At 41.6% G+C, this 16,943-nt stretch overlaps 1 protein-coding gene across 1 annotated transcript in view; it reads left to right on the top strand.

The window, feature by feature from the left end:
- Positions 1-16,268, top strand: part of tafa5l (TAFA chemokine like family member 5, like) — a 54,474-nt gene extending 38,206 nt beyond the window's left edge. Inside the window, exon 7 of the transcript XR_004775547.2 lies at positions 15,328-16,268. The gene's annotated coding sequence lies outside the window, so the exon portion shown is untranslated. The remainder of the gene's footprint in view (positions 1-15,327) is intronic.
- Positions 16,269-16,943: the final 675 nt, after the last annotated feature.

Genomic DNA, 16,943 nt, shown 5'->3' on the forward strand with positions numbered 1-16,943 from the left:
TTTAAAGTAGGTCCAAAGGACCACACATTTAGAGTGCCTACGTTAATCCCTGAATAATACTTATTCTCTTTCTCCAGGCCATCTTCTCCTGCTCCTGTGTCCCTCCCAAACCCAGATAATGGTCCCCAACCTAATATAAGACAGCTTATCCAACTAATCAGGGCATTCATGACCATCTGAATGTCAGAGTGAGGTGTGTTAGAATGAGATTAGAACACAACTTTGCAGTAGATGAGATCTCTGGGAACGTGCTTCAAGATGCCTGCACTGAGGACAATTTCAATGAAGGCCCCATTGTGCTGCTGGTACTGGTGTCTGTGCTGTCTCCCAGTACTGTGCTGCTAGCATGGCATAAAGCTTTGTGACACTTGAATAAAGCCAAATGTCACCACAGTATTTCATTGTTATGCTATGCGACAAATGCAGCGCTGCGAAATGCAACTAGACTGCACCACTCTCAGTGTTCAAAGTGCACTCACAGGAAGTGTAGCGGTATCCCACCCAGTGCTGGCTTGTAATGGACACGTAACCGGTTTCAGAACACGTTCGCGGCTGTTGCGCAACGACCGTTCGGATGATCTACACTGTCCCGTTCTCCTTTATTCATCTTTTTCTCCGTAGACAAAAACTACCATCATTCCTGGCAACAGCACCACTGCAGCTTGAATCGCTGTGGGACAGGCTTGTCACCTGACACACATGTAGGCCTAATGAACCATTACTGCATGTGCATCAAAACCCAGAGCTGGAGGGCAGCACCTAGGGTAAAGTTTGCCACGTTCCCACGAAGCCCGACAGCCCAACCGTTCGTTATCACGCCCTCCACGAGCAGAGTGAGGTATGCTGGTGCAAGCCAAACACTGAGCAGCGTGCTGCCGACACGCTCCGACACTGCAGCCTGACACCCTCCTTCTGCTGGTGACCTAAAGGCAGATCTGCCCACGAGCAGTGTGCTGCATAGCACATCTTGAGTGGGAATTTTTTTCACGAGGGTCAATACTGACAAACAAGATTCATGTAAACAAATGTAGGCTGTTACGAACACACAAAAGAGTGGGCAAGCAGAATGTAGTGCTGTATATCTTGCACTGCTGCAAAGATGTATCAATCGATCCAGCTAGTTGGTGGTATAAGTATTCATGTTTTTTTGCAAATTATCCTGCTTTCATATTGATTTCTTAAATATGAAACAACTTTGTTAACAAGAATCACTTCTTGAAACCTGGCAAACTCGAGCTTCACTATACTGTTCAAGCCTCATAAGCATCTGGGTCGATATGTTGAAACAGACTTGTTGAATGTTCACCTTGTTGACATATGCCCATCTCTCTCACTGAAAAGCAAATAGCCACAGCTGGGTATTTACTGGGTCAGAGAATTCAGGCTTGGTAATCTGGAGGGACCCAAATGTCAGGCAAATGTCAGGAACTCGTACAGAAAGTGATGTTGCCGTAGGGATGAAGGACACTTGTTTTTTTTGGTTCATTTTAATTGAGGAGGAAAAAATCCACACAGATTAATCATGTGCTGTATATAATATTAGGAAAATATATATTTTGTGATTATAAAATTCTGTCCCTCTGCAAGGATTAGTGTGAATCATGAATCCACCAGTGTGTTGTCCCCCATGGCAACGGCACTGCCGACACCACCGCCGGTTGACTAAGGGAGGTCAGCTTGCCGTAGCAAGCGAATCCTCTGGTGTGTACAAGATTTCATTCACTTTTCACAGAGTAATCCATTTCTTGTGTTTGTTTAGATTATAACATCTTGTATTGTGAGGGCTTGCTGGCATGGGAAATCTATATTAAAGAGAACTTCTGTGTAGTCCAACATTACAAAAAAGAAACAAAACAATAATGGTTTTTGTGAATTTCCCTGAAGAACAAAGATATCAGAGGGAAGAGAAATCGAAGAATATTAACTGCATATGGAGTTAGGTTCAACAACCACCCACCTAAAAAAAACATCCACTCACATTCACACACACAGACGTGTGTGCGCGCGCGCGCACACACACACACACACACACACACACAAAGCATGTGCACTTGCTCACATATACTCGTATTCAGTACCTTGAGTGCCTTGGATTTCTAGTAAGCTCTGCATCTTGCCAGCAATATGCCCAGATGAGAGTATAGATTTTAGGACTCTGTCACCCTCCTGCCAATCAGACGCAAACGCAGCCCCAGCAGCAGGCTCATAACCAGCAGACCAAGCAATTAGCTGCAAATGAATGAATTTTCATTAGCTTGCAATAGATGTCATCTAAGAGTAAACAGGCTTTTCTTACATGCACGTTACAGTTCGTCAAGGGTTTCAAATTGGTTTGCAGGATCCATGATGATCATTTAGCCACGGAACAACAGAGTCTTCAGGCTAGTGTTTTCCAGTGTTGTTCCTCAAGTAAACCTGCTCTGCATGTCTTACTGTTTTCCTGCCACTCGTTTCTGAAGGGCTGGTGAAGTGCTTGCTAATTCACGGAAGTGATCTGAGTGGTACCTTACCACTACCTTTAACACATGTGGGTCCTCCATACCGCCAATGAAGGCAGTGATGAGGTAGAGGCCAAATAACGTGCCGTGATTTCTCCGACGAATAGGTTTAGATACCTCTTATTGCACCCTAGCAATAAGGCTTCATTAGAGTGGTCTGCAGGTTGTGATGTCCTTGCTCTTCCAGATTGTTCTGTCATTGCATCCTTTATTTCTAAAAAGACGGTATGCCATGGAACTTCTTTGTGAGGCTGTAGGGTTTAAAGAATCCTTTTGTCTAGGAGCTGTTTCTAGGAACTTCAAAGACCCAAAATGGTTAGATGTGACCTTTTTTCAATGAATGCTACTTTTCTTTCATTTTCTTAAATATATAACTTTTAGAATCATTTTACATGTGGGACCTTTAACACATTCTTCATTGGTTTTATGCAGTCGTGCATTTTTCTTTGACCCGAGCACAAATCCTAGCTGGAAAGGGAGAAAATTATTCAGCATTTATTCTAAGATTCATAGAAATTAAGAACAGGCCACCAGGCATTTATGTGTAACCTAGAGAAAATATCACAGAAAGAGACTAGATTACATTTGTTAGATTTGCATGTTGATTTAAGGAAATTAAAGTTATAAACCATTGCTTTCAAATTTACACCATTAAAATGCCCCGGAAATGTCAGGCTCCCTTTCATTAAAGTCTATCTTTGTGTCTTAGCTGCAGAGCATAGGTTACATTCTACTGGATGTAGGCCTACATAGAAATCCATGTGCTTTTAAATACTGAGGTAGCAATCTACTTAAGTATGCAAGCCTTGTTATTAGTACAACATATGAGATCTCGGGAGACAGGCTTATTATTAAATGCAATCATTCTTTTCTGTTGTGACAACATTTTTCAAGTAATGATACCACAAAACCATACCCACTGAAAAGTGCAGTGTAAGTTGATTGTGGCATCTGTCTGAAGAATCATTTAGCCCTAGGGCAGAGGTGGCACTGTTTTAGTAACTCCAGGTTGGCCCCATAATCCCTGTTCATCCAATCCAAGCAAATGCCAAATCGATAGCTGCAGGAGTTTTGGGAGTACTGTAATTGACAGCTGTATCATAGAGAGATGTTGAGAGATTCAGCTCCGCAGCCTTAGTGAATCACAAGTGGAGCTGCGTAGCGTCGACGATGTCTATTCACGTCTCCTGGCAAATGTTGTGAAATGTGCCTTGAAGACAGAGCCAGACCCAATATGGTGCTCACTGTCCCTCAGAGGCAGGCCATAGACAGATGGCTCTGTCTCTCTCTCTTTCTCTCTCTCTCGTTCTTAAAAATGTCCTACTCCCCCCTCTGCCTTTCTCTCTTGCTCTCTCTAACTAATATATCCACCAAACAGTTGTTAACCATCTGGCCCACCAAGGCTGAGTCCCTTTTAAAACAGCAAATATTCTGGATGAGTGTATTTACATGCACACTATTACTACTGTCTTAACCTGACAGGTGGATATGTCAGGTTAAGGCACAAAAACACCTTTATCTGATTTCTCTAGCTGAATAATGTCTTATTCGCAGTGAGCAAATCCTGACATCTAGATTTCTGCTAACTATGATTAAATTCAAGCTCAAAGCCTGAAGTTCAGCCTACAACTCTGGGGACCTGGTGGCATACAGGAAAGCCAAGTACAACCTTCAAAGGGCCATCAAGACAGCACAAAGTATCTACAGGGACAAGACTGAGTCATACTACCAACGATCTGACCTCAGTTGCATGTGGAATGGCTTGCACTCTGTCGCAGACCACAAAGGTGGGAAAATCTGGTATCTCTGTCTCACTGCCAAATGTGTTAAAATCCTTCTACCCTCAATTTGAGACAAACAAACTAACCAACTCTGTGCCTGATGTGCTCAGATCCTTCAGGACAGTTATCTCATGTAAGGCATCTGGTCCTGATGGCATGCATGGCTGTATCCTCAAAGCATGTGAGCAGGTGCAAGTGTTCACAGATGTCTTTAATCTCTCCCTGAGACAGTCTGTGAATTCTACAGGCTTTAAGAAGAGCAACATGGTCCCAATCACTTAGAAGCCTACAGTCTCATGTCTGAGTTACTACTGCCCTCTACAATCATGAAGTGTTTCAAACAGCTAGTGCAAACCCTTAACTGTTCCCCTCTTCCAACCACCATGGTTCCTCTCCAGTTTGGATACCACAACAACAGATCCATGGAAGATGCCATAGCTCTAGTGATGCACAGTTCTGTCACCCACTTGAACAGGAAAAATGCCTATGTGAGAATGCTGTTCATCAACTACAACTCTGTTTCCAACACCATCATCCCAGCCAAATCCACCACTAAGATGTTAGGCTTTAGGGCTGAACACTCATCTGGACAACTGGATTATGGACTTTGACAAACAAACCTCAGGTAGTGAAGGTCATTGGCTGCACCTCCTGCACTCTGCTTCTGAACCCATGCACTCTTCAGGGATGTGTTCCCAGCCTCCTCCTGCACTCCCTATACACTCACACCTGTGTCACCATGCACTACTCAAATATCAAGTTTGCTGATGACACTACCAACCTGGGCCTCGCCACAGATGGTGATGAAACCCGTAGAGATGAGCTCAATGGTGCAATGACAGCAACCTCTGTCCCAACTGCACCTGACCTGGTTCCTTCACACAAAAACGGTGATGAAATCAGCTCATCAGCAACTGTACATCCTGTGGAAGCTCAGGAAGTTTGGTCTACCCTCCACCATCCTAATGAACTTCTACAAATACACCATAGAGAGTGTATCCCTTCCTGGTTTGGAAGCTGCTAGCTCCACGACTGTATCAGCTGTGAGAACAGCTGAACTTATCACTGGACACAATCTCCCAGCCTTATAGGACTGTTTCCCAGACTACGTCACCCAGCACATGGACTGTTCACCAGACTGTTCTCAGGCAGGCAGCATTGTAATATTCAATCCAGAACCAGCAGGTTGAAGTACAACCTTTACCTGCAGGCATCAGAAGCCTGGATAAAATGCAATCTAGTCTCCATTCGTCCTCCCACTCTTCCATTCATATCTCTATTCACACCCATAACCTCACAGACACTCACAATGTTTCCTTTAGTCTCTATATTTCTAATAGCAGTACTTTCATGGCACTGTTGCTAAGGACTCAGTCCTCTCTCTGTGCTATATATATATATATATATATATATAGAGAGAGAGAGAGAGAGAGAGAGAGAGAGAGCATATACTGCTTCTCCTTGTGTATTGCCCCTTTCTTGTACATATATAAAACTGTATTGTACATACCCCCCACCTTTTGTGTATATATAGTGTTTTGTTTCCGTTATTCATGTTTGTACTTCACAATTCACAGCTGCAGAGCACCTGAGCCTCACTCAAGCATTTCAATGTGAAACTGTCTCCAGCTTCTCTGCACATGACAAATAAACCTGAAACTTGAAAGTAACATGAACTTAATGAGATTTCACTTTTTTCTTCTTCTGACTCCTTTTTCTTTAATTTATTAAGGAAAGATTCAGTGAAAAATCTAATCTACACAGTTTTACCCTAAAGCCAAGCCATGTTTGGATTTTTTTCTTTAGTTTTGTACTGCATCTGCTGGGATAACCAGTATGGTTTCACCCACCAATTACATTCTTGCAAACTGCATGCCTAATTGATCGTGTTTGCCTCAAGTTGCATCAAGTTTTTAGGAAACTTGACTTGCTTATTAGCTTTCTGACACTTTATGCTGCAATGTTATCTATATAAATACAGCAGTCTGTCACATTCCTAGTAGTGGCAGCTATCTTGAAACCAGAATTTGTTATTAGGTTTGTCCATTTTTACCTCATTCTTTAAACATGTACATACCTACCTATGTAACAAAGGAACAGACCTGGACCTCCCAAAAAGAACAACAGTATTTACAACTGCATTCTATGCAAGTGTGACAAGTGGTATGTCAAACGTCAGGTTACCCATGGTCACCCAGCAGGTAAGATCTCTCATGTTTAATTAGGACCTTTACGGAGAGAAACCTGACATAGAATTTCAGTGGCCCTGTGTACACAGAGGTTTTTGCATTATCACTGTATTACAGTACATGTAAAATCTTCAGAATTATTGGTATAACAGTTTTTTCAGGGTTTTTTGCTTGTAAATATGTTTTCTAAAGGAAAATGTAATGTAAAATAATGGACTATATCACATGCGGTTCATTTTTGTGACATCTTGGTAACAACAGGAACAGGATGCAAGCTGAAAGCAAAAGTTATGAAGCTTTATTAGCAAACAAGCAGTAATCTCAGGGAATCAGCTCTCATAAGGAGAGTGAGCAGCATGGCAAAACACAGGTAAGGGTCAACTGTGGGAGTAGAGAAGGGGGGTTAAATAGTGTGGGGGAGAAATAAAGAACAGGTATGTGTTCCAGATCTGTGATTGGAGGGTTCGGGGAGGGTGGTGGTGGTGGGGAGAGTGATCCGGGTCTGTGATTGGAGGGTTGGTGGAGGGGGTGGTGGTGGTGGTGGGGAGAGTGATCCGGGTCTGTGATTGGAGGGTTGGGAGAGGGGGTGGTGGTGGTGGTGGTGGGGAGAGTGATCCGGGTCTGTGATTGGAGGGTTGCAGGTCTGGTCTCTGCCCTGGAATTGACTGGATACCAACTGTGACATGACAATTTGCCATGAAGAGGAAATCAGCTTGTTTCTGGAGAGGTGGAAGAAAATGTGAGAGGTGTAGAGGGAGTCGAAGTAGATGGGGGAATCGCATTTGCTGCAACACTGTGGCTTTTAAAACCATCTTTTAATGCCTCGTAGACAACTGAAGGAATTAAGTGCCAATGACTTTAGGAGCAGAGCATTGGGCTCCCTTATTTGTCTCGTTCTTTGATACATGTGTGTATTTCAGTGTCTTTTGTACCACAGATTCAAATGTACGTAGGAGAAACCACTGTGATGAACAACCAGTTTGATACAAAGGATTAAACACTTCTTTTTTTTTACATTTAGCAAGACTATAAATTATATAAAACAAGGACCATGATTTAATTGGTAAGTCAGTGAATCTATAGGAGAGTCCTCGGCAGCATGTGCTAATATCTTTAGCCATTGACTTGGAGGGTAATTTGCTATGAAATATCGAGTTTCCGCGTCAGTAGCTGCATTTGGCAATGCCACGCATTTCATTTGGCTCCTAAAATGTGGAGATCAAAGTATATTAGCATGACAATTTCTTTTCTGATAAACCTTGACATGAGTTGGTAATTGTAATCCTCAAATTAATTAAAACTTGAAGAGTTTTCGACATGTTCTTTCTGCTCTTTACTTTTCTTCATCAAAATTAATTCTGGCAGAGACCTATTTGGGTAAATTTTTGTTGACAGACAATCCATGTGTTGTTACCTGATATGCCACTAAGTCACGTCAGATGAGATGAAATAGCTGAAATAACAAACCAGATTGGTGTATACAAAGTGGAGCTTATTGCTTTACAACTGTTGCTGTTGAATATTTGCTTTGGTATACTGCACCATGCTGCCATTATAGATAGGATGGCCATTTTAATAACCCCTAAAAGGAGGTCACACAGGTGCAACAATATGACACGCACAAAATGAACACCATAACCTCTCTAGCTAGCTAACAGGGCTGACCAATTTGATCTAGATAGCTGTAATATAAATGAATGTTTTACTCACACAACCTGGGGCCTACTTGCTGTATTTAAGGCTGACAGAGTGTACAGAAGGCATGAAATCCATCTTTCCTACTGTTTGAAAGGAAAGGATGTGCTGACCACTGAGTTTTCTTTTTGGTATTTTCACACCAACCAGCACCGTTGCAAGCATCCTGACTAGCGTTAGAGCGCGGAATTGCAGTGGTTAACCAATAGGTGGGGTACGAGACGATCTGTTCAACCAACGATATACAAAGTATTTGTTTTCAAATATATGTGACCCAGGGCCCCCACTAAAAAATATTGATTAATGGAAAGCAACCACAAGTTCACTCCAGAAGATTGGCATAGGTGTCCAACCATGTGTTCGGCAGGAGGGAATAACGGCTTAAAACTGGTCGTCTGGCCAACCTAACTGTAGCAAGCAGAAACTATCTAGACCTACTTAAACGTTGGTAAAATGTCAAACAAGAGCACCACTGCAGAGATGATCACATTGTAGCATAGGGCCTTCTGGAATGTGTCTCCAGACTGACACTTGCGACCGTAAAATTAAATTCCCGCAGAGATGTACAATTCAATAAATCAGCACAGGTAGCATTAAGAGAAACTGACATTGTTGGAGTCATGCTATCGCCTTAGGGTTTAAAGTGTCAGTGTTACAGCTATTAAAAATACAATATTTCCCTGGCAATTAGACAACAAAAACTTTTTTTTTCAATAAATAAATAAAAAACTATTGAAGCATCTACTTTGCAGAATTGTCAGCTTTTCCATTGGGCATATATGCTGAGGTTAATTGAATAAAAAACTTCCTTTGGCTCATTGACTAGCAATAGTGAATTACAGCGTTACTCAGGAAATTATGCCAAGTAATGAACTGGGCATATGGAAGCAGCTGCCAAGTGTTCTGGCATGTCTACCCTTAAAACATCCTTCACTTTCTGGTGTGCCAGCATGCATTTAACAGCAAAGCAAGTGGCAAGTATATCACCACGCTTCCGGGAGTAGCGCAGGTAATTGGTGAGGAAAGTTAGGCGATTGTTGGAGCTAATGAGTGAAAAGGAGGGAGAGATGGAGCGGGTGTGGAAGCGCGGGGAGCAGAGCAGCCATTCCTCCCCCAACCGCAACAGCAGCTCTGGTAATTGAAGCCGTGGGGAGGCACTTCTTGTGTTAGCGGCCGCGGGAGAAGCCGCCATCCATCCAGTGGTGGAGGCTCACGCGGCGCGGTAATCCTCCCGCCGGTCCATGTGGCGCGCGCGCGCGGTCGGCGTGAGATGCATCATTACTGTTAGCGGGGAGGAACGTGGGTGGCTGGCTGTGATGGAGCCTCATAATACAGTGAACAAAGAACAGTTGAGAGCGACCCTGCCAGCTGCGAGGATTTTCGCTGTGGTGGTGTGTGTTCAAGAAGAAATTTAGACAAGCAAGTGGTTTTCACACTGTCTGCCTTAATGAGGATCGCGAGCCAGGGCTTGCTGCTGAAGTGTGATTAATTGGTTATTTTTCCACAGCAGGTTGCCACTGAGGGTCATTACCATGAAAGTTCCCCAGTCTTGAGCTTATGTGGTGTGCCACCCAAGCAGGGTTAAGATGGGAGGATTTTCTTCAATGCAAATGTGTCTTTACCTCTTTCCTTTTTACTGTAAAATTTTTAGTAATGAACAAGTGATCACACAAAGAACAGTTGTTACTGAGCATGATGCAAATTGGGTAAATAAAGGATTTTGGCCTGTTTCTACCACTGTTTAAAAATGCCATTTTAAAAGCACACCACGACCATATTTGCAAATATAAAACATTTAAAGCAAAAGAATTCATGTTGCTTCATGTCACATAATAAGATGGTGTATATTCTGTAGGATTTATGAAGGCTAATGAGAACCCTGGCCAGTTCCTCCCTCTGACTCAGCTCCTCCAGGTGAGCAAAATCACTTACTGTAGGCACGAAATGGTCAGTGAGAAACATCTGCCCACACAACAGCACAATCTGCTCCATTCTCCAGATTTTAATTGGATCCACTACAAAGTAAAAGTCCTTTGTTCATTTTATGTTTTGGGTGGTGTTCACTCTCTTTTTTTGGATGCTGAAAAGACAGGATCGTCTACAGGATTTGAAAAGTCCATGCTGCAATCAACTTAGTTATGCTTGAGAACAAATAGATTTTTTTTCACAGAATATCATATTCATGATAATATTACATTCATGAGAACTTAATAAAGACTTTTCTGTAATTATGAAGACGATTCAGGTTTTTACAGAGCAGACACATTTATTACCTTTTTTTTCCCACAGGGAATGACCTACTGATACCAAGTTTTCCTTTACAATAGGGCATTGAAACCAACATACAAAAAACAAGTGCACTGTAAATATTAAACAAGTATACTGTTGAATGAACTTATAAAATTAAATAAGCTAAAATGAATTTAAAACAAATTTGCAGTAATCATGTTTATACATGATATATCAAATCAAAATAAGACAAGCTAAATAAAACACACCTTATGCCTCCAAAATATTAGCTCAGACTGTAGTTTGTTTAGTTTATGTAGTATATGTTTAGTAAGTCACAGGAGGCTCCTCCCCCCACGAGTCACATGGTATGGCCCGCTGCATGCAAGGAATTCACATTTGTACTGTTTGTAACCACGCCCCCCCCGGGATTGCATACACCTGCACACACAGGGTTTAATATTGAATGTCTGTCTGTCTATTTAAACCCTTGTCCGTGTGTGCTCCCTGTTGGTCATTGTCGCTACATGTGTGTTAATTCCGAGCTCTGTAGCCGTAATGTCAGTTTGTGTAGTCACGTGTTAATGTGTATGTTTATTGTTTAATGTTAAGTGTGGAGTCATGTTTACTGTAAGTGTTATATGTGAGTGCCACCTGTGTCGTATGTGTTTAATGTCAATAAACGTCTTGCACTGTCGAGGAAGTCTGTGCGTTCTGCTCTGTGTCTTGCAGCACTCGGGCCAGCAACGTTACAATGCCTTTGTATAGTTTTTGTTGGAACACCAAAAAACAATTCTTCTGTTCAATATGAACACGTGATAGCCCATCTTAGTGTGTTCTTTTTTTCCTTGTGCTACACAAACACTATCCTAAACCCTAATGTCAACAAGTTGTGTAACCCCACACTGTATAAATAACTGTATACATAACTGTCTGATGCACTGAATACATACCACTAGACCAACTAAGAGCACATTCAAAAAAGTTCTTCCCAGAACTCAAAGGTGATTTTTGTGGACTGCTCTCCTCTGGACTGAGACTTCCCGCAGTCTTCTGGAAGAATGAGCAGGCATTGTTTCGTTCTTCCAGCTTTGTGTAGCAGGAATGCTGTGGTGTCACATGGTAAGCAGATCTTCTCCCCCAAAGAGCTGATTATACATGTGCTGTGCAAAGTCTCCTCTGGAGGGTGACTTCACTGTCCTCATCACTAATGGTTTTTATAAATGTGAAAATCTTGACAAGCTGCCAAGATGTTATTTTGTGCATGTATAGGGGCCAGGATTATTAGCAATTTATCGCTCTTCTAATAGCTGTGCAGCAAGCTGAATGTATCAACACTCATACATAAACATTTTTATTTTACATTAACACTGTATCCATGTGAGGAAGTGGTGTCAACTTTAAAAACGTTTTCACATACGCAGAAGTTGAGTTTAAGACTCTAAAGAGTTTAACACTTTGCATACTTTCAATGCATTTCATACCATGTTTTTTTTTTAAATAAAACGCCATCAATACACAAGTTCCTCACTGATTTCATTGATTTCTGCTTGCTACATCTGTTTGTATGACTTCCAATACTTTGTGTTAACTGAAGGGTTTTTTAAAAGAAAATAGATTAAAGAAACAAAAGCTTTAAAAAATGTATAAAAAGTATATAAGTATAAAAAGCAATTTGTTGCTTTGCCAATAAGTCTGTTGTGAAAAGGAAGGAACTATAACGTAGTGAATATACTGCTCAGGCAACAGTAATGGACCCTTGTGTTGTAAAAGAGAGAGAAGTGCTGCCTTTTTGGACCTTCACAGGATGGGACACATTTTTTCCCTTATGCGCAGAGCTTTGTCCATATACTGACAATTAAGAGAAAATGAAATTGGGTGCATTTTTTTTGTTTTCTTTTTTAATGACTTAACAAAGGTTGTGTCTTAACAAAGATTAGGGATTCTGTTGTTTTATCACCTGTAGTTTGTTTTCACTAAAATTTTACTCTGTATCTTCAAAGCGGACCTTGAGACGTGAGCTATAAGTGACAGTAAAAACAGGGGATGTTCTTAACGCCTTTGATGGGTCTCGACATGCTACATGCCCTCAAACAGAGACTGTCTCTCAGACAGGGATAGTCAAGGTCATCGTATATGAACAGCCACTCTACCATATTTTCTATGTAACGTCTTATTCTCTTCCTACCCATCAGTTTTCCACTATGGGCTTCTTTCCCTGGGGATAGCAGAGGTCGGTTACTTACTGTCTCTCTCACACACACTCGCACATGACTGCTCAGACTCCCTCACTCTCTTCCACTTGGACTCGCTCATCCTGTCTGCCTGTCTATTCTCGTCTTTCTCCCTTACACACACACACACACACACACACACACACACATGTACGCACGCATGCACGGCCAGTCATAGCAGACAAGCTGATGGGATCAGTAATAACTTGTGGCTCCAAACAGACATGTGGCTTCAGGGAGACCTTTGGCACCAGGAAGATAGGGTTAAAGGGTTGGGCGAATTAACAAAAGGTCGACTGCTAAAGCGATCCAAATTCAATGCTCTACCTTCAGATTGTATGACAGTAAATAACTGATATAAGCCAGGAAGATAGATTAGCATGCCAAATTGTGTCAGCAGCATCAGATGCTAATAGTCGACCCTACCAAGTGAAATCAACAGGACAAAGTGTTAGTAGTGTTCTGTGGTCTAAAGCAAAGCCTCTCTATAGATCCACACATAGTCTTCAGTGGCTTTGCAAAGGTTAGCCTATGGCTCCACCTGTGCATTATGTTGACACGTTTAGTCAATCAGTGGCACCAGTGACACCACCAGCATGCGTGACTCCGAACTGGTCTTTGACTTTGGCCTGTAGTGTTCTCGCTGTAGAGGCATGCCTTCCCGAGAGGGTATCAGCTCAGCAGAAAGGGGGAGCGACGCAGCGTGCTCAAGAACACTCTAAGAAGTCTTTATAAAACATGGTTTTTGCTGTGTCTGTTTTCACATATTCTCAATTCTTACACTCTGTATTTAATGACCAACAAATCAGACATTGACATAAATGTCTCACAAAAATATGCATTGTCATTAGAACTAAAATATTGCACAGACATTGCACATTAACACGACAAAGATACATAACTAACAAATTTACATACTACATGAACACATATTTTACAATGAACACATATTTTACATGATTTACAATATAAACTAGAAAGTAAAGTTGGTGAACAAACTTTGAGTTGTCTTGCCAAAGCCTGTTGTAACAGCATGAAAACTATGGGTATGTTAACTGAAAATCAGTATAGTACTTTATAGTACTATAGCTACTTTAGTTGTTCTTCCTTTACAGGTGAAGGAGTTTTAAAAAATCAATGAATTCCTATGGGAGGAAGGAGGGATGAATGAAATAATAGAAGGGATGGATAGACGAGTGCCATCAATATGAAATGCAGTTTGCTGACTGGGCCTAATAGTTCATTAAATATTTGTTCTTTCTTTACAGCTGAAGACATTATAAAAATCAGTTCTTATGAGAGAATGGAGGGATGAATGAAAGAATAGAATTGCTGGATAGACAAGTACCATCAGAATGAAATGCAGTTTGGGGTTTGGGGTCAGCTGTTGAGTCCTTTCACCAAGTCTAATAGCTATAGCTTGGAAATTAAGGGACTAATAAGGGAGGGGAGGATGGAGGGAGGAATGAAAGGCTAGAATGGGTGGATAGATGAGTGAAGTCTATATGAAGTGCAGTATGGTGACTGGGGCTAATAGCTACAAGCTTAGCTATGGTGTTCCTCTGTTCTAGGGCCTCCTCTTTTTTCTTTATATATGCTACCTCTAGGTGACATTATACGTAATCACTGTGCTAGTTTTCACTGCTATGCAGATGATACTCAGTTATATGTCTCAGCCAAACCAGAGGATATATCATCTTAGTATTATTGAGGAATGCATAAAGGACGTCAGACACTGGACTTTCTCTCACTTAATCCTGACAAAACAGAGATGCTTCTATTAGGTCCAGAGACAACTAGGTCCTCACTCACTAATTACTCAATGAACCTCAGTGGTCTCCCATTCACATCTTCTCTAACAGTTAAATATCTTGGAGTAATTATGGATCCCAGTCTCTCGTTCGAAGCTCATGTAAATAATATTTCTAGGACTGCCTAGTCCATGCATTTAACACTTCAAGATTGGACTGCTGTGATATCTTACTATCTGGCTGTATCAATAAGTACCTAAACAAGCTCCAGCTAGTTCAAAATGCAGCAGCCAGAGGTCCTACTAGAACTAGAACATTTGATCACATCACTCCTATTTAAGCTATCTTTACAATGGCTCCCAATTTAATATTCGTATGGATTATAAAATACTTCTAATGACCTACAAAGCACTAAATAGTCTTGCCTTAGACAACTCCTAGTGTATTAGGACCCACCACATCTGCTTAGATCAAAAGGTGCAGGCTCTTTACTACTACCAAGAATAAGAAACTCTACCGCAGGGGGCAGAACCATTTCTTATATGGCTGCCACACTATGGAATAACCTTCCTGTAAATGTTCAAGACATAGTCTCAGTATTTAAGGCTAGGCTGAAAACCTGTGCAGTCAGGCATATTATTAGCTACTTACCATCTTAGGTGAAGGTGTAGATCTGGGGGTCTGTGGGCATTGAGAATTATGGTAAACTGGGATGTTATGATGCTGTCACTTCACCTCTCTTTTGTCACTCAAGTTTGTTGACTGAGAGTGGCGGAGTGTTGATGATCCAGGGTGCCCTTATCCTTGTGGTTCCTTCTGGCTTTATCCTTTTAGCTGTGCTGCCATAACTGCTGTATCTGCTGGAGTCCATCTTTGCACATTATAGGTCCCTAATTTACATATCCCCATACCGAGACATGCCTAATAATCTATTCTCTCTTTTTGTCTAGGTACACCTACACCTGACGTCATGATATTACTGCCCTTCAACCCATCTCAGCTGCCATGGCTACTCCCACCACCCCCTGATGTCCCCTTCTGTAGCCCACCACACCTCCACCCCAGCCAACTACTTCTCCGTTGCCCTTGATGGACGTTCTTGTGCAGGATGGGTTTCGGACACTCGCACACCATCAGGAACAGACTGGGACTTCTAGAAAACCGGAGTAGACATTAATTGCTTATTTTTTCATTTTATTATTATCTATTTATCTTTCACTATTTATTCTGCTCCTTATTCTCTATATTGTTACTATTGTGTTGTCTGTTGTCAACCAGAGGAGCATGGGCCCCCCTTTGAGTCTTGGTTCCTCTCAAGGTTTCTTCCTCATGCTCTAGGCAGTTTTTCCTTGCCACTGTCGCCCTTCGCTTGCTGACTGCAGGCTTGGACTCGGACATTTTTAAAGCTGCTTTGTGAAAACATCTGTTCTAAAAAGCACCATGTAAATAAATTTGACTTCACTTGACTAGTTCAATCAGTACAGCAAATGTAGTTGTTCTATCTTTACAGCTGAAGGATTTATAAAATCAGTGGATTCCTGTGGGAGGATAGATAGAAGAGGTGAGTAGACAAGTGCCATCAGTATGACGTGCACTATGGTGAGTTGGACTAGTAGTTAAATAAGAACAGCACATAGAAATAAGAAATAAGAATAGTTATTTCTTTACAGCTGACAGTTATAATGGGAGGATGAAAAAGGACGAATAAAGAATTGGTGGAGGTAAATAAAAGGATGTTTGGTGATATTAGGGCAGACTTAATATATATTGCCATTTTGTTGGTTAGAGCATATAACTCAACCGTGTGCAGCGGCGCTACAATGCAAATAAATATCGACGCAATTCATAATCTGCCAACATATTGGCATATGCTTTTTATTCATGCCCACAATATCCCCCCAGTTGGCAAAGCCCAGAACTACAGCCACAAACTGGTAGCCATGTTGCTGTGTTATTTAACACATGCCAAACGTTGGAATTTGTCTGGGCCATAATCGCATGTTAAGGATTAAAATATTTTCTCGGAAAATGGCCTATAGTACACTATCCAAATGGGTGGCTGGTAGATTAGAACCCGAAATAGGTGAAGACTTGTATCACTGTTCTGCCAGAGAGAAGGGCTAAACCTTGGTCTGGACTGCCTGTGCCAGGTGAGTCATTCGTTGGCATGATTCAAAATTAACGACTTCCTCATGTTTTGCATAGGCTAATTAGCCGCGCTAATAAATACAGCAGCCTAATTATACAGGGGAAAGGAAAGCAAACAAGTGCAGAGCGCAACACACAAAGGAAGAAGCACTAATTACAGATCGGCATGATCAAACCTGTTTATCGGTTTAGGTTAAAGAGGCTGTCATAATTAAGTGGGGGCTTCTATTCTCGTCTTTCCGTTCATCCAAATAGTCTTGGCTCACTGTAGCACTAGGCTTGTTTGTCAACAAGTTGGTTTATCCACTCCCACTGCATTCCTTTGTCAACAGAACCTGAGTACGTTCAAATAAGAATCGGTTGTTGTGAATATTTTAGGTATGTATTCCTGCTGAATGTTAAGCAAAACCATTTAGGA

The sequence above is a fragment of the Electrophorus electricus genome, chromosome 25 (genome assembly GCF_041902795.1).
Source record: "Electrophorus electricus isolate QZ-2024a chromosome 25, ASM4190279v1, whole genome shotgun sequence".
Classification (NCBI taxonomy): Eukaryota; Metazoa; Chordata; class Actinopteri; order Gymnotiformes; family Gymnotidae; genus Electrophorus; species Electrophorus electricus.